The sequence below is a fragment of the Schistocerca serialis genome, chromosome 7 (genome assembly GCF_023864345.2).
Source record: "Schistocerca serialis cubense isolate TAMUIC-IGC-003099 chromosome 7, iqSchSeri2.2, whole genome shotgun sequence".
Classification (NCBI taxonomy): Eukaryota; Metazoa; Arthropoda; class Insecta; order Orthoptera; family Acrididae; genus Schistocerca; species Schistocerca serialis.
The window spans coordinates 591,877,491-591,901,959 of NC_064644.1; positions in this window are offsets into that span (position 1 = coordinate 591,877,491).

Genomic DNA, 24,469 nt, shown 5'->3' on the forward strand with positions numbered 1-24,469 from the left:
ATCCCAGCGCGTTTTGGTGATTAACACGCATCTTGGTTTGTACCGATTCAAACGACTGCCATTTGGGTGTGCATCCGCCCCTTCATTGTTTCAGCAATATCTACAAACTATTTGTGCATCGGTCCCTACTGCAGCAAACTATCTGGACGATATTGTGATCTCCGGAAAGACGGAAGAAGAACATTTCGCCAATCACAGAACATTATTTCAGGTCTTGCGACAAAATGGTCTTCGCTTGCGGAAGGACTAATGTGTGTTTTTTGCTCGTGACTTACCCTATCTGGGACATGTACTCAATGCCCAAGGCATACATCCCAGTCCCGAGCACCTCCGTGCCATACAAGACTTGCCTTCGCCGCAGAATTTGAAGCAGCTGCAGAGTGTGCTGGGAAAAATCAATTATTATCATCGCTATGTGCGCCACGCCTCTTCCATTGCAGCTCCGCTTCATCGCTTACGCCGTAAAAGTGTTCCGTTCGTCTGGACGACAGAATGCGAACGCGCCTTTCGCCAGTTGAAATCGGCGTTGCTTTCCAATACTTGCCTTACGCCATTCGATCCCCGGAAGCCCTTTTTGTTGATGGTGGATGCGTCGGATTTCGGGATCGGTGCTGTGCTTGCGCACAAAGATGGTTCGCACGATCGCCCTATTGCCTTTTCGTCCAAATTCCTCTTGTCTGCGCAAAGAAATTATTCACTGATCGATAAAGAAGCATTGGCTCTCGTATTTGGTGTTACAAAGTTTCATGATTTCTTGAATAGTCGTCACCTTACCATCATCACAGACCACAAACCTTTGACATCGCTTTTTCATCCTACCAAGCCTGTACCTCCACGTGCAGCGCAGAAATTCATTCGCTGGTCTATTTTCCTCTCGCAGTACCGCTACGATATCTTGTATCGGTCCACTGCTAAGCACGGAAACGTCGATGTGTTGTCCCGTTCGCCTGTTGCTGAGGATAGAGCATTCGATTCCTCAGAACTTGCTTGCATGTTCATTGATTCGGAAACCGATTACGTGGTCGAATCGTTTCCGATTGATTTTGGTCGTGTAGCTACAGCCACAGCTGCCGACCCTGTCCTTGCTACCGTTCTGCGTTTTGTTGCTACGCAATGGCCCTTGTCAAAGTCACGGATCGGGGATCCGTTGGTTAGCCGATTTTTTGCTCACAAGGAGAGACTTTTTGTACGACGTGGTGCTTTGCTGTTGCGTTCTGATAATGATCAGTCCAGGGTCGTGGTCCCACGTTCGTTACAGTCCTCTGTCTTACGACTTCTCCACCAAGGACGTTGGGGTATAGTGCGAACGAAACAACTTGCTCGTCAGCACTGTACTTGGTTCGGAATCGATGCTGCGATTACGCTTATGTGCTCTTCCTGCATGGCGTGTGCCGAACAACAATCCGCACCACCACGGAAATTCTTTGCATGGCCAACAGCCACTTCCCCTTGGCAACGCTTACACATCGATTTTGCTGGTCCATTCTGGAATGCTCGATGGTTGGTTCTGGTCGATTCATTCAGTAATTTTCCTTTTGTTGTCCGGATGTCTTCCACGACGTCTTCTGCCACCATCCAAGCGTTATCCGCTATCTTTTGCATTGAAGGTCTTCCACAGACTATTGTTTCCGACAATGGCCCACAATTCATGTCCGCAGAATTTTAGTCATTCTGCCAGGCCAATGGTATTCAACATCTGCCGTCCGCGCCGGTTTCGCCGCAGTCAAACGGTGCCTCTGAACGATTGGTCCAGACTTTCAAGTCCCAGATGTTGAAGTTAAAAGAGTGACATTCTCGGGAGGAAGCGTTATTGCTCTTTTTGTCCTCGTATCGTTCTCAGCCCCGCGATGGTCACTCGCCGGCTGAGTTGCTCCATGGTCGTCCTCATCGAACCTTGATGTCTTTGCTACATCCGCCGCATCAGGTTCCTGTGCAGCGGCAGACACCTACTTTTGCTCCGGGCGACGTTGTCTACTATCGTAACTATCGAGGTTCACGGCGTTGGCTCGAAGGGCGCATTCTTCGCTGCCTCGGCCGCGCTATGTATCTGGTTTTGGGGGCCTGTGGTGAGATGCGTCGGCATCTCCATCAGCTGCGCCTCTGTCGTCGCACGGGTTCTGCCGCTCCCCGTCTGCTTTCAGCGACGGTGCCGTCTGGTCAGCGCCCTGGGGACCCATCTACTGGCACGCCTGAGCCCCAGGTGTTACCGACGCTGCCTTCCGTTTTGCTCCATGGCGACGCGCCGCCGCCGCCGCCTTTTCTCCCGCCGGCGACGCCCGCAGTGGACGCCTCGCTGCAGCCGCCGGGCGCCTCCCTGGGTCACGCGCCGCCGATCGCTTCCCGTGATCAGTTGTCCTCCGCCATGGAATTCTTGCCCGCTCCGGACCATCTGTTGTCTTCGCCCGTCGGTTGCCCCGACCCGATGGAGGTTGACCCTTCGGCCCCTCCTCTCTCTCTACGGGCGCATACACCGCATGTTGGCGTGCACCCTGGAGTAGGTTTTCAGGCGTTTCCTAGCTCCCCTCGGACCGAATGGTAGGGTGCGGGTGGCACAGCCTCGCCTGTTGTTAGACTCCCCACCTCGTCGCATACGTCAACATGGGGTCCTCCCCACGGCGGACGGAAGCCTTATAACACAACCGTACGCCGATTTGCGGGGGAGGAATGTGGTGTCACCGCCAGACACCACACTTGCTAGGTGGTAGCCTTTAAATCGGCCGCGGTCCGATAGTATACGTCGGACCCGCGTGTCGCCACTATCAGTGATTGCAGACCGAGCGCCGCCACACGGCAGGTCTAGAGAGACTTCCTAGCACTCGCCCAGTTGTACAGCCGACTTTGCTAGCGATGGTTCACTGACAAATTAAGCTCTCAATAGCCGAGACGATAGTTAGCATAGCCTTCAGCTATGTCATTACCTAGCAAGGCGCCATTATCATTTGCTATTTATCCTGTGATGCATATATCGTCAGACCGATGTTCAGCAATTATGGATTAAAGTTAAGTATTCCAGCAGCTACGCACTTTATTTGCTAGTCTCAATTACTTTACCTGTTCAAGACCTCACGCCAGCCTGCGTGAATTTAAACAAGTGCCTTTCGGCTTCCTCCTACTGGATTGGCTGTCTTGCCAGTCCACAACACTATGTATTTGGTGTTGACGCAGAAAAACTTCATCATCAGGCACGCGGTTTTAATTTATTACTCCTTTCCTACTAACTCTATTCGCAACACATTTCGTTGACAGTGTTTCTTATATATCTCTGAAGGTACTGCAAAGTTAAATCGGTGCACAACAAATAGTTGAGGAGATATGACAGATATAACTGTTGCGGCCACACGCAGTGCTGAATGGCAAAACAGAGGCACGCCGGCGACCAAGGCGTTGCGAAATAAGCACGCACAGATAGACTTGCTCACAGCAGCAGTCTACCAACAGGGCTGACGCAAGGACGCACACAGACCGAGCGCCGAGCAAAGCCTGGAGAGTGCTGAGTAAGGAGAAGTGAGGCCAGCACGCTAAGTTACACTGCAATATACTGTGGAAGTAATAACAAAAAGCTACCACCGAAGGTAAAAAACGTCCTCCTGCCGGATATAAATAGTGGAGCGCAGGCAGCAACAGACAGAAGCCATTAGGAAGCAGTTCGGGTCTGAGGACGGACGTGGTCCGTGCCCGAATGTTCAATCGTCACCTATGACGATTCCGGAAGTCTGTTCGAGCTAACAGGAGTCATCCGTTTGCCGCCAGATATCATCTTCAGCTCCAGAGGTCGGCCCGAGATCGGTCGGCACCATGCCTGACTAATTACAGCGAGAACTTCCAGCAGGACCGGCCACAGCGCGTTCTTGGTCACAGGCGCCGCCGAGGACTGATGCCCAGACTTCACGGCAACCCAGCCCCACGGCGCGTGGTCCGTCCATGACGGGACCTCACGGACATCGCAACTGACGGCTTCCCAGCCGTCGGTGCACCAGGCGTCTGCAGCTGACCTCACGGCGACTTCATCTCAACCACAGGGCTTCAACGGAGCACTGGTGGCCTGAGACTCCTGAGTGCGATCAGCGGCGGAGAATCTACACAGCAGCAGCCAGGGATCCACAGGGCTGGGCAGCGACGAGAAGGGAGAAATTTTAAAGGAACTTTAAACAGTTGAATATAACATGAACTGATATTTTCCTTTCCATAGCTATATCCAGCAACCAGCTGCCGTTCACACTGTAAGACATTTGGCCTGTGTAGGATGTTGCACACTCACTCTAAATCTCGTAAGCAGTTTGTTTCCTGAGGCCATGATGGTCTGTGACAGGACATAACAAATTCCTATTCCGCTGTGGGTCGAAAAACACATCTAATGTAGTATCTGACGAGGATTTATTCGATATTTGAGGAAATGCCGCCAGTAGTAGAACAATGGGGGTGCCACCCCACCGTCCATTGTTGCCAGATGTATAAAAGATGGGTGTGATGATGTCATCCAAGACCGCGGCCTGTAGACTTGGCAACAGCGCTTGATGTAATCCAAGATGGCGGCTGTTACGTCAGCTGATGACGTGAGCACTGTTATCCAAGACGACGGCTTTTGTTGGGAAAGTGCCACACCCCCCTGGTGGCAAGTTTGAATTTTTTTTTGCATGATGGTGAGTCATCCTCTTGGAAAATTGGTGGGAATTTCGAATTTTGGTGGGAATTTCTTCTCCCATGACTGTGCTGATGTCCCCACCCCACCCCACCCCCAACCTACCCTATTGGCGGGAGTTTCGAATTTGGGACCTATTTTCTTTCTATCCTCACATGACCAGAAGTGATGGCACATGTTCAGTCTTTGCTGAGCTGTCATTGGGAAACTGTCATGATGTGTTCGATCATCGAGATGAATGTGTAGGATAGAGTAGCTTTCAACAGCTGCATTATATGCACACATTCGAAGAAGGACTGTAGCCACAGATAATTACATGAGGTATGGAAGACTACCATAATGGAAGAACATAGGAGAAAGAAGCAGAAGAATTCAGTTCAGCAGATTGTGACAATGCAGAGGGATGGAAGCAAGATGCATGTCATAACTGATACATGCTCATGCACATGCGCAGACAGTCAGGATATTCCACATCAAGTATTCACTCTTCCAAAATGGAAGAGGTGGGCAGTTGATGTCAATTCGCTTCAGTGGAAGCAAATTTGTAGGAGTTTAACAGCCATGTTACCTGCAAGCATACAGCCAAGGACCACACCCATAGCTTCCTACATGTAGAATGGAAGCAAGTGTTAAAGCTTGAACATATGAAGAGGAAGAATACAGTCCTGCGATAAATGCTTTGCATCAAGATGCATTACACAATGCATAGAAACATCTGTCTCTGCTGGAACTGTCTGTCATTTCTCATTGTCTCTTATATAAGCTCCCACCCAGCAAGAGACAACTGCCTCCAATCCAGCAGACCAAGGAACTGAGCAAGTTCGCAAGTTCACCACTGGAGGCACAGCAATAGGTCACGTGATCATGCAGTTCAGCCAATAGGAGCATCATGATGATGTAGGCATGGTGTATATAAGGGGAGCCCCATCAGTTGCAGAAAATCTATCGCCATCAGTCAGCCAGGATGATGAAGCGTCAGTCAGCCCAGCAGAACAGGAGGTGGAAGCAGCATAAAGTAAGTATCTACTTTGCTCTGTTATTATTATTATTATTATTTCTGTAGCAGCAACATATGATGCTAATGATTATTGTTCTCTCTGCATATGGTGTTTCCATAGAGTCCCCCTCCATCTTGTTTGGGTCAGCACACGTGTCAGCAAGATCCGACTTGTCGGCACCGACAAGTTCCAGCCCATTGTGGACCACACCCGTGGTGCCGGCAAGATCCAACCTGCCAGGAACAGGAACTTCCCTCCCATCATGTCCTGCTCATGTGGTGGCAGCAAGCTCCAGCCTGTTGAGGCTCACAGTTTCCAACCCACAGGCATCTGCACCCAGGGCACCGGTGGTTTTGGTCTCAGCCATGAAGGTTCCTCAGACGCAGCTTCTCAGCATGCTGGATCAGGATAATGAGACTCTATTTTGTGTGCCACTCGATCTTGTCAAGGGTGCAACATCGTACTGGGATCCATCGTATGCACCGTCCATTGAGCCAAGTGCAAGAGACATTCCAGCATCAGTGAAAGAACAGATGGCTAACTGTGCTGGTGTGAATGTTGTGGATGAGAAGCTACCTACCCCCAGTGCACTGCCACCTTTACTATTTGCCTCATGCTATACCTTAACAACTAGCAGTTCAAAACGTATTCGTCTAGGAATTGAAGTTTCACAAGATGGAGATGAGTCAGCTATGTTAGTGTTTGAAAATGTGCCAAAAATATTAAAGTGCGTTTTTCAGACTATGAGTGGGATGAACTCTATCGCACAAAAGCTTACATCAAGAAGCATATGACTACGGAATATGTTGAAGCCCAATTCTACCAGGACATCTACTGTGGAGGCCTAACGGTGAGTAAATTATCAGTGTATGATGATGCTACACTAAGAGTTAAAACTGCTGTCGGGCAGAGTACTTACATACAGCACTCAACAGTTGAGAACTTGTTCAATGTGCACTCTGCGATAACTACTATGATGTAAGGACTAAATAGGTGGCTCCCTCATGTTCAAGCTGTATACACTGATATCAAGAACTGGCTTCACACATGCAGCATTCAGAAAGTAGATATGGAACACTGTTTTAGTACCTCTATAAGTGGTGTGCTGAAGTCTCGCGCTATTCGTTGAATAGGTGTGGAAAATGTTGAAATTAAATTTACTGATGGAATACCAGATATTCCAATGCACTGATAACACTGTAGGATATATGTGCAGAATTTGAGGGATATATGAAGCAGCTATTTTTCAAATACTGCACTGCTAGACCGACTAAAAAAAAAAAAAGAATAAAGTGATCTTTGTGATGGTGATAATGCTATGTATAATTGTCAATGGTGAATAAACAAATATATTTATTATCTTACATTTGTGTTTGTGTTATTTCTCTAGACAAAATGATCCTGCATATAACGCCACATGTGATAATGCTCATTTTCTTTTTTATACAAAAGCCTATTGCACGCCACGACCTAACACAGTAGGTATCATGGCAGGCTGGGTTAAGCACCTTCGCAAAAAGGACTTCGTGTAGTGCTGCTTCCCAACAGCATACGACCTATTGTAGGTTCCTCAAACTGTGGCAAAACAAAAGTTCTCATGGCTCTGCTAACAGACATTGAAGGAGTCCGCTTCGAGCATATCTACAGATTCTCCAAAACACTATTTCAACCCAAGTACCGGTTACTGCAGACAATATGAGATGGCGTAGTTGGTGTAACATACAGGGCATTCAGTGAAAGTGAAGACTTGCCTCCATCTAAAGAAGTAAAGTCAAACACGGTCTTCATATTTGACGATGTAGCTGTTGGAAAGCAGGACCAGATCTGTAAATATTTCTGCTTTGGTCGTCATATGGGTGCTGACGTATTTTATCTGAGTGAAACAGATCCCAGGATCCCAAAACAGTTGGTCAGGGATAACTCCAACCTCATTATAGCATTCATACAAGACAAGCTCAGTTTAAAACACATTTACCAGGCTCTTGTAGGGACTGACATGTTGTACAATAAATTTGTAAACATATGTCGAGATTGCTGGATTCACTCACTGTGCAGGTTTCCCGTTATTGAAAAAACTCAAAACTTGACTGATGGTAGATACAGCCAGAACTTCCAGGAGTTTCTCCATATATAATCGTATAAAATAGGTGAATGCATCAGTATACTCTACTCCATGGACAAGTTCGCACACATGTCGGACGCTCAATCTGAGAGGTTAGGTTTACACAGACAAAATGATCCCATGTATACTGATATGAAATTTCTAACTCTTGAGGGAAGACAGCATACTTGATAAGGCTGTAAGGGAATTATAGGACAATCAGGTAGTTTTTGTGCTTGACCAACACCAGCTAGAGAAAAGAATTAGAGCAATTTAGGGGGAAAATAGAAGGCCGGCCAGGGTGACCGAGCGGTTTTAGGCGCTTCAGTCTGGAACCGCGCGACCGCTACTGTCGCAGCTTCGAATCCTGCCTCGGGCATGGATGTGTGTGATGTCCATACGTTAGTTAGGTTTAAGTAGTTCTAAGTTCTAGGGGACTGATGACCTCAGATGTTAAGTCCCATAGTGCTCAGAGCCATTTGAACCATTTTGAAATAGAAGGTGAGGTTCTTATTATTGAGGAGGAGGAGGATTCGGGAAAGAAGAAGAAGAAATAGAATAACAAAGCATATATAAAGCTTCGCGATATACAGTGCTCAGATTAGTATGCGTCAAGATATCGACTAAGCATAAAGTCATTCACGCGCGTAAAGCTGTTCTAGAGAAATTACGTGTTTTGACAACGGGGCATATGGAGCGGGAGATAACACTAAGAGAGACATTTAAACCCGTTACCGAATCTATCAGAAAGCTAGCATCACGAGATGATGACAGTGTTGAGAACCATCCAATTTCTAACTTCACTAACCAGTACACGACTAGAACAGATAGAAGATTCGGTGTCAACAGGGAGAGACCGTACATGCTCGGCGCTCAATCTATAAGTTTAACTGATAGCACAATACGGATCGGGGATAAGGAGCATAAAAGAACACCTGGCTTAATGAAACTCATCTTCCTAAGAGCCTCAAAAAACTTAAAATACTCCGCCCGTGATCGCAAGGTGTTTGGAGAAATAATACTGTTGACTGAAGTATATAAGAATGCAGACGGCGCACTGAAAAGTCCACTGAACTCTAAATACAGTAGCATTATACAACCTTTACTGAGTGAGCAGCCCCAAAGCATTGGTGTAGGTCTTGACATTCAACATAAACGAGTGAGCATATGAACTAATAGATAGACTGCGGTTGATGGCTTCGGCTGCAGCGGGTAATACAGCGCATTCGAATGAGGTTGTCTCAATAATTTCACAACTTAGAGAAAGAGGAATCATCGAACAATAATAGCAAGTATGGAAACAATAGTTCAGGAGCTGCATAAACCAGCATTCAGAACATACCCTCGCAGTCATGTGATGATTAAAGGACTGGATGACTTATGGCAGACGAATCTTGTGGATTGGATCAGTACAACAGTGAGAATAAAGGTTTCAAGTATATTTTAATGGTCATTGATGCATACTCTAAATTCACATGGGCATTACCTGAAAAAACAAAGATAGGAAGAGATGTAGCTGCGGTGTTCGAGCGTTTGCTGCAAACAGGAACGAATCGATGTCCAGACAACCTTCAAACAGATCATGGTGGAAAGTTTTACAATGAATATTTCAAGATTGTGGTGGAGCGGTACGGAATACACCACTACCCAACATTTACCCACATGAAAGCGAGTGTTGTGGAGCGTCTGAACAGAACAGTGAAAGCTCAAATGTGGAAGCGATTTGATCTTCGTGGGTCGTACAAATGGACGGATATCCGACCGCAGATAATAGCAAAGTATAATCGAAACAAACATAGTAGAATAAAAAAGAGACCGATTGATGCTCGTGAAATTCACTCAAGGAGTCGGTACGTTTCCGTATTAAAATGCTGGATCCACGCAAACAAAGGTTTAATGTAGGTGACTAAGTACGCATTTCAAAGCACAACACTGCATTTGAGAAATCGTACTTACAAAACTGGTCAGCTGAAATATTCACAATATCCAAAGTGCAGAGAACGAACCGCCGAACATATATATTAAAGGATAGCAAGGGTGAAGAAATTGCAGGATGCTTTTACACAGAGGAATTGCAGGAGAGCTCTGTACCAGATGTATTCCTCATCGAACGTGTAATAAGATGTCGCGGGAATAGAGCGCTAGTTAAATAGTTGGGATTTCCATTATCAGAAAACAGCTGAATTGATGCTGACGAATTAGTATACAATATTGGCCATTAAAATTGCTACATCAAGAAGAAATGCAGATGATAAACGGGTATTCATTGGACAAATATATTATACTAGAACTGACATTACATTTTCACGCAATTTGGGTGCATAAGTCTTGTGAAATCAGTACCCAGAACAACCACCTCTGCCCGTAATAACGGCCTTGATACGCCTGGGCATTGAGTCAAACAGAGCTTGGATGCCGTGTACAGGTACAGCTGCCCATGCAGCTTCAACACGATACCACAGTTCATCAAGAGTAGTGACTGGCGTATTATGATCAGCCAGTTGCTCGGCCACCATTGACCAGACGTTTTCAATTGGTGAGAGATCTGGAGAATGTGCTGGCCAGGGCAGCAGTCGAACATTTTCTGTATTCAGAAAGGCCCGTACAGGACATGCAACATGCGGTCGTGCATTATCCTGCTGAAATGTAGGGTTTCGCAGGGATCGATGGAAGAGTAGAGCCACGGGTCGTGACACATCTGAAATGTAACGTCCACTGTTCAAAGTGCCGTCAATGCGAACAACAGGTGACCGAGACGTGTAACCAATGGCACCCCATCCCATCACGCCGGGTGATACGCCAGTTTGGCGATGACGAATACACGCTTACAATGTGCGTTCGCCACGATGTCGCCAAACACGGATGCGACCATCGTGATGCTGTAAACAGAACCTGGATTCATCCGAGAAAATGACGTTTTGCCATTCGTGGACACAGGTTCGTCGTTGAGTACACCATCGCAGGCGCTCCTGTCTGATGCAGCGTCAAGGATAACCGCAGCCATGGTCTCCGAGCTGATAGTCCATGCTGCTGCAAACGACGTCGAACTGTTCGTGCAGATGGTTGCCCCAGATGGTTGTTGTCTAGCAAACGTCCCCATCTGTTGACTCAGGGATGGAGACGTGGCTGCATGATCCGTAACAGCCATGCGGATAAGATGCCTGTCATCTCAACTGCTCATCTCAACTGCTAGTGATACGATGCCGTCTGGATCCAGCACGGCGTTTCGTATTACCCTCCTCAACCCACCGATTCCATATTCTGCTAACAGTCATTGGATCTCGACCAACGCGAGCAGCAGTGTCGCGATACGATAAACCGCAATCGCGATAGGCTACAATCCGACCTTTATCAAAATCGGAAACGGATGGTACGCATTTCTCCTCCTTACATGAGGCATCACAACAACGTTTCACCAGGCAACGTCAGTCAACTGTTTTTTGTGTATGAGGAATCGGTTAGAAACTTTCCGCATGTCAGCACGTTGTAGGTGTCGCCACCGGCGCCAACCTTGCGTGAATGCTCTGAAAAGCTAATCATTTGCATATCACAGTATCTTCTTCCTGTCGGTTAAATTTCGCGTCTGTAGCACGTCATCTTCGTGGTGTAGCAATTTTAATGGCCAGTAGTGTATAATAGTATGCGTAGACCTCAGTCACCTCAGTAGCGTAGAATGCATGGTAGGAGACACACCATAGTAAGAGCTGGAGGTGGTATTCTCGACAAATTACCAGTTGAATTACACATTCCGGGATATAACTTCTGTGGACCAGGAACAACGCTTCAGAAACGCTTGGCACGTGGCGATTGAGGTATTAACCTACTCGACTAAGCTGCCTGGAGCACGACCTAAACTACGCCGCGAATAAAGATCTCCCAGCACGTCACGTCGCAGACAGAATTTTAGCTGATAGAGCCAAGGAAATAAGGCGAAGAAAAGATATTGGTGTAGGTCAATGTGTGGCTGCATTCGTTGTTGATAAAACCATGCGCGGTAAAATTAAGTTAGGCTTAGGAGAGATGAATTTCGAATGAATTATGAAAGCAGCGCGGTCCGCTTTGGGGAAGAAAAAGAAGTAATCAGGCTGCCTGGAAAGCTATATTCTCACTCGATGTGTTCAGCTAAGCACACAATGGTGAACAAGAAGAAGAAGAACAAGAAGAAGGTTACAAGTAAACCACCTCGCATTCTTCCTTTACCCAAGACATCAGGCGGAATTATTCCGTTCCTCGTTCCAGTCCCTGAGGCTGTATCATCAGTAGGCTCCCTCACAAGAGGGGCTGCAGCTGTAGCGAAAACAGTCAAGATTGCTCAAAACGCCTAAGCGCAGCTAGAGGAGGAAAGAAGACATAATCCTGTCATGGAAGCTGCAGCCATTGGAAAGGGTCTGTACTACTTGAAACCGTACAAGAAAGGACTCGGCCTCTTCATAAATTAAAAAGAAAAAAAGCCCGTTAGCTATTCTGCAGAATCGAGCGCTCACGAATAAAGGTCTGCTTTAGGTTGTTAAAGAAAAACTCCACATTCAAGGATTCCGTGGTGTCTTCATGCGAGATGCATTACCGAAGACAATGTGGCTGACTAATGAATGCGGAATTGTAAATTTAGATGTTGCAGGAGGTCCAGGAACCCATTGGGTCTCATATGTCAAGGAAAGTGCAAATACATGGCTCTGAGCACTATGGGACTTAACATCTATGGTCATCAGTCCCCCAGAACTGAAGTACTTAAACCTAACTAACCTAAGGACAGCACACAACACCCAGTCATCACGTGGCAGAGAAAATCCCTGACCCCGCCGGGAATCGAACCCGGGAGCGGGAAGCGAGAACGCTTCCGCACGACCACGAGCTGCGGACAGTGCAAATACAGTTTATTACTTTGATTCATTTGGAGATTTACAGCCACCTGAAAAATTGCAACAATACTCCACCAGCAAAAGACGAGTCTTCTACAATTTTCAGTGATATCAGTACTTTAACACATACTTGTGTGGATATCTCTGTATCATGTTCCTCCTCACATCCTTGATGAAACAGCTTGTAAAACTAGACCAAAGATAAGAGCATACTCAACATCCAGGACGGGTGGTGTATATAAGAGCCATCACTGAAAGTGACCCTCCATCAGGTGAGGTTTAGATGCGATGTCATACACTCTGACGTTAAGAGAACGAGCGTCTGTATTACGTGCAAATTACCTTCCGCTGATCGATTTAAGTTCTGGTGATTGGAATATTGCGTTGATTTCTCTGGAGACGTATAACAGCATCCCAAATATCACAAACGCCAACAATGAACAGCACCTGGAAACTGACGGTGAGAAGGAGATTCTAGAAATACGGCATGGTGCGTACGACGTTGATGATTTAAACGAAGTCTTAAAACACTCTGGAAAAGGAATTGAACTACGCGCAAACATCAATATGCTTGAATCTGAAATACGTACAGAGAACGCGACGATCGGCTTTAGGCAGAAAGATTCAGCAGGTTCAATGCTTGGTTTTGCGAAAGACAGTGTTTTGGTGAAGGATTCCAGTAAATTTTACGCATCAGATCAGGCTGTGGACATACTACTTGTGAGCACAATCCAGGTTGAGTGTAATGTAGCTACAAGCTCATATCTCAACGATAAGTTGATTCACTGTATTTACGGATTCTTCCCTGCATTTGTAACCGGGTATAAGACAGTTCAGACTCCCAAAAACGTGATGTACCTCCCAGTGACAGTTCAGACATTGAAATACCTGGAGCTACGTATTGTGGATCAGAATAATCGACTTTTCGACCTTCGAGGTGAATAAATCATTGTACGTCTGCATCTAAGACAAGAGCTCACAGTCAATCGGTGTGCCACAGAAGCGCAAGGGGGTTCATTATTTCGTTTGGTCTCAAGCTGTGCGATGACGTCACTCAACGTAGCGCAGTCAGTGGAGTAGGATGATCGAATTATACGTCATGAATTCCACTAAATAAAAGCCCTATGCTTCAACCTCATTTAACAAAAATTATGAAATTAGGATTGTTGTTCAGCAGCAGGACGCTTTAACACTACCTTGCAAGAGCTTCTTACATCTGGACTGCGCATTTTAGAAAACTGATGGCGCTGCGATAACACTCTCGAAGCTGACTCGTAATGCTCCAGCATTCCTGTGTCAAGAGATCCGTTATGAACTTAATGGAATATAAATCGGTCGCACATGTAATGTCGGGCTAGCATCAACCTTTAAGATGTGCGTTTCAGCCTCAACAGCTTGGAAAATGCAGGGTGGTTCATAGACGCGCCAGATGTCGGATATACTCGATTTACTTCTTGCGTGCCTCTAAAAATCCTTATGGGTTACTCTGAGGACATGCAACGAAATATTATGAATGCCAAAGACGAACTTCTTTTGGCACGGAGTGCAACTGATGAGAATTCATACACTCAAACAGGGGCAGAGGACGTCGAAATCAAGATTAATAGTGTAGCATGGAAAATGCCCCACATCAGTGTTGCTGACGAGGAACGCTTGTAATTTTTATAAGTTTTGAATGCCGGCACTTATCTGCCGCAACATTCCGATCATGGGAGCTTCTTGAATACCCTGTCTTACCTGCAGAATCAACACATACATGGGCTATTAAAACATAAGCGCAATTGGAGGCACCTCGATTCATCATAGTTGCATTTCACACTCAAAGGCGAGGGAATACGTCAAGAGACTCAAGTGAATTTGACCAATACAAGTTAACTAACGCCATAGTCTACTTGAATTCGGAATACTATCCATATGATAATTTACATCTACAGTGGGACAGCAATGTATACAGTCTGGCATTTGACATGTCTGCAAGATTACGTGCATCTTACTATGAAGGAGTTGAAAATGAGGGATTTCTACTCAGTCCACAGAATTTCAAGAAGCTTTCACCAATAATCGTGATTGACTGCTCAAAACAGAATGAGATAATTAAATCAGGACCAGCAGATGTACGGATTGAATTTAAATCTTCAAGAAACTTCCCAAATCACACTGCAGCATATGCTCTAGTTCTGCATGACCGTGTTGTAAACTACTGACCATTCACAGGTGTTGTACAGCGAGCTGTATAAATTAATTGGTGCTCTGCTAGGTCCAGCACAGTCCACGATGTTACCCCAGGGTTTTATTACAATGAACGAAAGCGATTCATAATTAAAACTGTGTGATAGCAGCCTTCACACAAAGTGATGGCGTAATAGAAACATTCGCAGCAAGCATTGCATCGCCGAAACCTTTCAAGGATGTGAAGTTCATTAAAACAAGGAGAAGTGCAAAATGGCTAACACGTTTCTTTCATGGACTCCACTTGGACGATCCTGGTATACCTTATAAAGAAATGATGACGTCACTTTGACTATTCGATCATCCTGACACCATCATCTACGTCAAAGGCGAGAAGATCGAGTGGATGCAGCGAATCTTCAAGTTTGCATCTATTCAAGACCTAGAATTCTACAGGTGCCCTGCTATCTACAAGCTCAAGAAGAAGAAGAAGATGTGTGAAAACAGTGTTGTGTCTGCTTGTGAAAATTTAAAATTACTTTTAAGTTGGATTAATAAATATGAATGAATTTTCTAACTCAAATTGGGTTTTTCCTTTCTATCTAACTCCTACTTAGATAGCACGTGGCTTTGGCCACATCCTCTATCTGCGGCTTTGTTCAGGCACAGGAGGTATAATTTCAGGCATACTTGCTACATGCCTTTGGAAGCGGACACGATCCTGCCCCGCTTGTTTCGAAAAACATATACGTGCAGCCCGACAGGCGAAATCCAATGCAATCATTACATATATTTTGTTATCGTACATCTAAAACTTTACCTCCTTAATAGCACTCATCTTCATCAAAACTAATTTCATTTGAGACATGCACAGCCTTTATATACATATACACGAATAATGCAATAGGGGCTAGGGTTTTATGTAAATAACAACAACAAAGACGTATGGTGACTAATTTTTTCTTGGTTTATTCGGTTCACACAAATACAATATAGTTCTTGAGGTACAATGCAGTTTTTTGAGGTAGAATACAGTATTCTTCAGGTACAAATTGACTCTACTGTGCAGAAATACTTTTAACTTACATTCTACAACACTAACACTGGTAGTAATTTCTTTATATAAATCTGCACTAAAATCTAATGTGTAGATACTGCCCTTTACTACTACAACTAAATTCCACAGCCCCAGTAGCATAGCTTTTACAATAATTCTGATGGACTGTGCATGCTTAGAACATTATTTCAACAGTCCACAATAGCAAACGTTTTTACAATAACAATTCTGATGGACTGTGAGCTATATACACTTAAAAACTATTCTGACGTGGATGGTTAGTGGAGGGTGAAAAACTTAAAAGCTGTTCTATTCACAACACACACGTGGTGCTACACATATGTTGCATATGAACAGATCTATCAATATGCTTTTTCAATACTTTTTTGTTTATGCTATTCTTTCTTTCACACACATGGTGTCCATATATATATATATAAATTTTGTTCTTTTTCTTTCTTTTCTATGCATTCGCAGTCTCTCTCTATGTATGCATATACACATGCACATAGTCCACAAAATATTTATATGACGCACACACACACACACACACACACACACACACAAAATTACTTACTCTATGATCAAATGGTCATACTACTACTCCGTGGACTCTCTCTCTCTCTCTCTCTCTCTCTCTCTGTCTCTCTCTCTCTCTCTCTCTCACTCACTCAATCAGAGGGCCCCACCCCTTCTCTCGCTACAAAGTGAATAGTGGGAGTACAGGAGAGTTTCAATCTCGTCATGACAAATGTCCCTTTTATCGTCATGAGGCGACAGACCGGTTTTCGACTGCACCACAGTGTACACCTAGTGTCCTCTCGACCAAACCCTGGTCTGCCATACCATATGCGGTGGTTACAGTGCTGCACCGTGAACACCACTTCACAGGCACCACAAATAGTCTTTGACAGAGAGGTCTCTCGATGCCATGCGATGCACACCCATAGTCTGCCTCTGGGTGGCGTCTTCCAATATGCGATATGCAAACTCCACAATCGGGAATCCATTCGCCTCGTCCTTCATAAGACTGATAACCTTCTTGTTATGTGGATTAATTCCATGAGGAAATGTCGAATTCATTACCGTGGCACCTAATTGCTTCGTATGGATAACAGTTCTTCACCCAATAGATGACGCTATCTGTATCCATATAAAGTAATTTAGGATCTGCGAAATGAGTTTTCACAAGCTCATAATGAAAGCGGTACATGTGGAGTTTGGATAGGTCTAGTATGCATATCCCCTCATAAATAGGTTTCGTAAATTCTACTACAGTCTTTGTCATCTCCACAGCAACAAAGTTCGTATTTAACATGGTGACCCGCTTAAAATTTGGTCTGGCAATACACTTTCATACGCCATAACGCCTATTCCATCCGGTTATAATCAAAATTTCACGTTGTTCTCTCAAATTCTCTATTGCTTTTCCGAAAATTGAATTATTCATTAATTTATAAAAATCTTTCTCAAAGTCACATGTCATGGAAGCTCTCTGTCTCGTATTCAAATCAATATACTCGTTCAACCAGGGGGACTGCTTGAACGGGATTCTAACAAGCTCCATACCCAAGCTGACACACTGCTGGAGAGAATGATAATGAGTGATGTATGTCTGTCTATCGTCCAGAATTTTCATCAGTTTTGGCATGGAGTCTCCTCATGGAACTAGTTGCTCTGGACACAGCGGCAAATCGGTGTGCGCATCATGCAAACTAATAGGATATGTGAGTTCTGCCTCCACCACATATCCAACATCAGAATCAGCTGCCATAACCCCCATGATTTTTCCAACTAATCCCTTTCATTCGTCTTCGGACACCCATCAAAACTCTTTAACTGGCAGTGATTGCTGCTTGGCATGCCTGTATAAGTTATTTACATCCAGGTACATTCTGTAATGCGAATCAAGGGATGCATTGAACCTGTCACCCATCTGTGGGTTATTTGCTTTCAGGTGCCTATGGACACATTGGTAAATTCCCCCATAGATCCCTTGCACATAGAAAAGCAGTATGTCAGCATCGGTCAATAATTCAATGTTGCACTTCGTTTTCTTGAGTATTGCGTCCAAAGACAACCCAGGTGCCATGTAATAAAAGGCGGGATCCAGAGAATATGTGGTCATGCATAGTCTCTGGAATTTCTCGAAAACGTCAGCAAGGAAGCGCACGTCTGTGTCCATGTAAAGCCGTGTGTACTCTCCTAAAGTGGAAATACTGAATTCCCGCCATACATTCACGGCACGCTCATACTCTGCATCCGTTATGGGATCGCCTGTAAGGTCGCTGGAGAATGCAGTTATGGTGGGTAGCTTAGTTTCGTTGAGTTTCGCCATACTATCCACATACTCATATGGGAAAACCCCGTCCATAGTCACAAGTTGGAACTTATCCTCGTCGAGAAATGCAGCTCTAGATATGCATATCCCCCCAAGGTAGAGTTTCAATGAGTTTCTGGAGTGGCGCCTGCATAAAACATAGCGTATGAAGGAAGCGGAGCGTAATTCTTGGCGTCAATCGTTTGGAGAATGAAATGTCTCTCACGTCGCTCTCAGGTAGGACACTTATCTGATTTTCTCCCAACCGAAATCAGCCAAGTGCTAAACTAGAAAGTGAGTGTTATACCTGCTTTTAAATTATGAAAGAAAACGGGTATTTGTCTAGGTAGCTGGTACTTCAAATTGCACGTGTTGTGAACTGTGCCATGGAACTTCCCCATAAAATGACAGTGGTCCCTATGAGGAGTTTCCACTTTTCTGTCTAACGGCACCTGCAAATATGACAGTCAACCTTGTTATTATACAAATCTTCATTCTCCTTCGATTTTGTCATTGGAACGTTGCCACTGTGAAGCTTTTCAACCTCCCATGAAAATTTTTCAAGCACAGTGTGCAGCCAAACCGCAGAATTATCCCTGATATAAGATTTGTGGCGGTTAAAACTGGTATCATAGGACGATACAATTTGGTACACTGTCACATATGGTACATGTTTTTTTGTAAAGGTGGTATGTAAGGCTGTAGGCTCACCTTCACAGCTTATCATGGGAGCAAGGAGGCATTCAAAGTCGCCATAGACTGCAAATGGGCATTGGTCCTGGAACTGTATGAATTTGTTTTCCTCAGTAGGCATAATAACACGTACTGGGTCCTTGGAAGCACAGTCTACTAGAGGCACCATTTATTACTTGTCAGAGAAGAAATAATTCAGACACCTGAAGCAAATATGCTTTTTACGCTTATAGTTATTCAGTAGGTGGCAAGGGAGTCAGGACATGTCTTTGATCCAAACATAATGATAATTATCACTTTCAGAGAAGAGCAGCATGTTTGCATACAACTCACACTCACCCGCAAATTTTGAGATATGAAGGGCCCGACGACAATATGCTTGTCTTGCTCATCTGACTTGCTTTTCTTCTCCAGGCCATAAACATGAACTGATATGCTGGTGTTCTGCACCTCAAATTTAGGCATATCCTAGATATTGATGGGGAAATTGATACCATCGAAGTTACAACACCCATGAATATTTTCACCTACATGGTATGTACTCGGATGCCCAGGATGATCTCTGTAATTGTAGTTTCTCTCACAAGCCAGGATAGACCACGCAAAATAAGCCTTATCCTTTCTATTTTCGACATTAATGCATGTCTGTTTATTAGCTATATCTTTAGAGAGCTTCATATAGCTAGACCCTCCATTCACCAGATCGTAGACATGTGTATGGATGTTCAGGTGTGAGTATTCAGCTGAGGGCTTTAGCTGCCCCTCTGACTTCCATCTCTGAAAACTGGCCCAATATAGCACTCAAGGTGAATTTACGAAACCACTCGGTGATTGATGTGCTCTGCGTTATCACACCATTTTCCTCCCAAAGATAATGAATACTCGTCTCTTCAAGATCAGACTGGGGGGGGTGGGGGGGAGACGATAATTTGATGCAAAGCACCGCACTGCATTTAATGGCGAGGTACTGCGGATCATTGAGTACTTTGAGAAGCTCCGTTTTCACGAGAGGAAAACAGGGCCGTGGTACCCTCCTGCCAGGGTCTTGATCCTGGTGAATGAGATTCGCTCCTCAAAAGCACCTGCAACCACCGAGTACTCTAACTGACCTGATGTCCTTCACTACAAGGATGGGAGAGGGTACTACCACTAGCCATGGGTTCACGATCATTAACATTAATACTACTACTAGGTTGAGTTGTCCACCTAGTGGATGACTGAGTTGGCATGGCGGTCTGCAGTGTCTTACACCTGGGCACGATGTGCGTGCAGTTGAATAGTACCTGCTGGTGGTGGGTGGGTGGAGCTAAGGGTGAGGCGCCATTGTCTGGCCAGTTGGAACAACTGGGTCTAGCTGTGGGCAGGGCAAGGCTGTGGGCTCACCCCAGAATTAGACAGTCCGCCACTAACTGCTGAGGCATTGGTGGTCGTCTGTTACTGCTGCCCGCCTCCACTGACGACCAAGGGCGGGGCAGAAGGGAAGTGGGGACCCAGTGATGGTTGACTCCATGATGCACAGGTCCAGGTAGGTTGAACCTTGGACGATAGCTTTGTGGTGATTGGCGCAACTCATGGTTCTGCTCATAGTACTGGATCTCTAAAGACATTGCGCCGCACCCTGACACCTGATGTGGCCACCTCTGTGAAAAAATAATAAACATTGCATTATAGAGCATGCTTAGATAATTATAAATAGATTAGTATGGAAATATGAATAATAATAATAAGACGAATATGAAAGTTATAACAATACTCACCTTATTCGTTCCCGGGCCACAGTTCAGTCACAGCAGCAAGCTCTTCTTTGTGAAATTCAGGACTGAAGTCCCCACCTACCACAAACTGTGCATCGATAAATGCCTCGCGCTGTAAGTGCGCATTTAAATAATCAAGCCAATCCAAATCACCTGTGGCAAAAAGAATTAGAGAAAATGTATGTGCAAAAAAATGTGTTTACATATCGATGGATTCGAATCTTACACAGGAGAGATGGCTCCTCCTCCTGGGAATAAACACCGTCCTCTGAATTAGAGGGCTGCGCTGCACCCTCTGCCGAATCATCTGCAACAACAACAATGAAGTTTATACTATATTACGGTGTCATCGCACACTCGACATACTACAAAAACACAAAACAAATTTCATACTCGCGTTTTTGAGCTGACAGGGTCGGATTCTCCCTTCCCAGCGCACCATCCAGCGCGTCCAGCACCTCAGCGACGAATGCTGAAATGAAGAGAAAACAAATTCACTTTCACGCGTGCACAGAGCAATTCTGTATTCTAAACGGGGTTTCGCACACTAAATAACACTCATACGATAGCAATACCTTATGTGGGACCTCGTTCAGGTGAGGGCGCTTGCCCTCACCACTGCAGTTGGCTGAAGATCTCTTTATGATAACTGTGAATAAGACAACGAAATGCAGACAGAAGGACTGGCTGACTGTATCGGAATGGAGGAGAACACAAGGGTGCTAGGGTTCAGATGGGAGGCCGAGCCTCCTCCAACGTCACCAAGATGTGAACCAATGTGTGTTGACTTTCTTGGGTTGAGCCCACTAGCATCCCTGGCGACTGGAGCCTGAACTAGCCAGATGTGCCCAAAACCTCTAAGAGACCTGAGTCTCCGATCATTTATTGATTTACAGCGATACAATTCATACTGTAAGTAACAAAACTGTTTCTAATACATGATGGATGATATTGAATTCAGCCTCTACAATTGAAATCATTATGTGTATTCTATTAATTAACCACACTATATAACCAGCTCAGTGAATTCAGCAGATATTTCCATCGGAAGTTTCAGCTGCAAAGAATGCAATTAGGGCTCCAAATACTTTAGAAACATTCTGGCAAATAGCTGGCTGAAGGAAGCGAGTATTTTTCACAAACTTTACTGGATGCGAGAATGTTTTCAACACTTATTGGGTGGTTGATGAGATATTGCAACTCCCTCAATGTCTGCAAACTTTGTGATTTTCCATGGTGACTGTTAAATACGAGAATTCTATGTTGCTAGTATTAATACTAGCTTTGAGTGTTTTATCTAGTGTTTCTTACATTTAGCTTAGCTTTGTAAAAGCTGAAGCAAATGATTTACAAAGTCGTCAGATGATAAAAAATGAAAATTTTACTATTTAGGAAAGGCGTACAGTGATAAAGATAAAATTTCAAGTAGCGCTATTGGTGGAATCGACGGCTTATATGACCGCTGAAAGTTTAGTAAATTATTCTACCATGATGCTGGAAAATTTTTACATCAAATTTCTCGAAATGTGTAGTTATAACTAAATTTGCACTCGTTTGTACTAAAGTGTTATATGTTTTGAACTTTTCAGAGCTGGAGTTAAATATCTAATGGGTTGAGTAGATGTCTTTCAATGTCTTGTTATGCCTGGAAATTGTCTCAAAGGTAAATGTCATCTTACTTGAGTGATAGAATGAAACATGCAAGAGAATAATAAAGTGATGAACGCTAGAGAGAAAGATATAGTCCACTGTAAATTATTATTCTCTCGTTCTGCTGCGCATCTAGCAGGATGGCGGAAAAAAATTTCTCAAAATTCATAGTCATAACTTTTGAAGTGTTATACGTTTCGAACTCTTTAGAGCTAGAGTTAAATATCTAACATGTTTAATAGATGCCTTTCAAAGTCTTTCAATACTTCAAAAACTCGAGACCCATATGTGAAGAGCTTTGAAGGAATTCTTTGTTCATTGCTGTTAAAAACATCTGCCTGTGTTCCCTAGCAGCGCATTGCTTTCGTTTACATTGTTCCTATTTTGGGAAATATCGACACCTCAACCTTCTTAAGGAGCTCGCAATGCCTTTGTTGTCGCTGTTACCTATTATGAAAGCATTCTCAGACTCCTGCAGGCTGGTGTTTGTGTCGTGGCGCCGGCAGGACTGGGAGCAGGCGAATCTTTTGTTCTTACAGGTAACAGCACAGTTGGAAGCTCTGGTGTTTGTGTCACAGTGCCGGCGGGCGCTCTCTAGCAGTGAACTCGCGAACTAGCTCAGTTTTTTGGTCTGCTGGATCGGAGGCAGTTGTCTCTTGTGGGGTGGGGGCTGAGACAGATGTTACCTTGCATTATGTAATTCATGTTTAATGCAAAGCATTTATTTGCAGGACTGTATTCTTCCTCTTCAGCCAACTGCAGTGGTGAGGGCAAGCGCCCTCACCTGAACGAGGTCCCACATAAGGTATTGCTATCGTATGAGTGTTATTTAGTGTGCGAAACCCCGTTTAGAATACAGAACTGCTCTGTGCACGCGTGAACAGCATTAATGCTTATTTCCATACTTCATGGAGGAGGCTATGGGTGCAGTCCTCAGCTGTATGCTTACAGGTAATATGGCTGTTAAACTGCTCCTGGTCAGACACCAATAGCTCTTCAATAGAACACATGCTCCTTCCACACCAACAGTGCAACAAGCACTGATATCCCAGCCTCTTTAGTGGTAACACCAGACTAATCCAATACTGTTGTAGATAGATAATAAATTTAAACAAATTAGAACAAATTGAAAAATATTCAAACAAATTTATACAAATGTGAACAAATTATATTCCAATTGAATGACATAATGAGCAGTCTCTAGTGGCGGCAACACCGTACTGACTCACCTCAGTTGCAGGACTAACTCTTAGAACAAAATTCGAAATTCATCATGCAAAACAGTCAGTAAGGGGGAGCAGGGAACTGCCAGGTGACCTGTAGAAGCACATAATTCAATTTACCACCAAAATTCTAACTTCCTACTTGGGGGGGGGGGGGGGGGGCGTGGCATGGAGGCGTGGCACCTTCCTGCCAAAAGCCGCCATATTGGATAACAGTACTCGCGTCATCAGCTGACGTCACGGCCACCATCTTGGATTACAGCATGCACTGTTGCCAAGTCTACAGGCTGCCATCTTGGGTGACACCATCACCCCTATGTTGGATACATCTGGCAACAATGGAAAGTGAGATGGCACCCCTGTTGTTCTACTACTGCTACCAAAGTACGACAAGGAAACTGCAGTAACAGCTGCTTCCATTTCTTCATTTTTTTTCTCTTTCAGCGGGGTTCGTTCACATTGAATGCATAGTGAATTTATCTTTCAGAACCACAATTCTGTCGAAAACTGTGGTGGACGCTGAGTCTCATTCAACAGGCAATCACCATCATAAAAAATAGATGCTCTGTGAAACATAGTGTGCAATACACCACCAGTTGTGCCAGATGGAGGTAACTTGTAGCCTGTAGGAACAAGTCAGTGTGAGTAGACGTGCGATACACAATATGCTACTGTGCTCCATCGGCTTTCCTTTGTACCAAAACATCCATATAGAATTATGTGCCATCCTTAATCCATCGCCACCATAAACTGAATATCCGTATTCCTAAACAGACACAAAATTAAATCTGTCTTTCGGCCTCCAGCGAAACTGGAGATTTTTTTTGTCAACAGTTTTCTGACTGGTTTGATGTTGACCCCACCACTTCCCCTGTGATGAAGTCTTCATTCAGAGTAGCACTTAGACCCAGTATCCTCAGTTCTGTGTTGGATGCATTCCAGTCTCTGTCTTTCCCTAAAATTTTTACTCCCTCCAGCTCCTTCTAGTACCATAGAAGTTATTCCC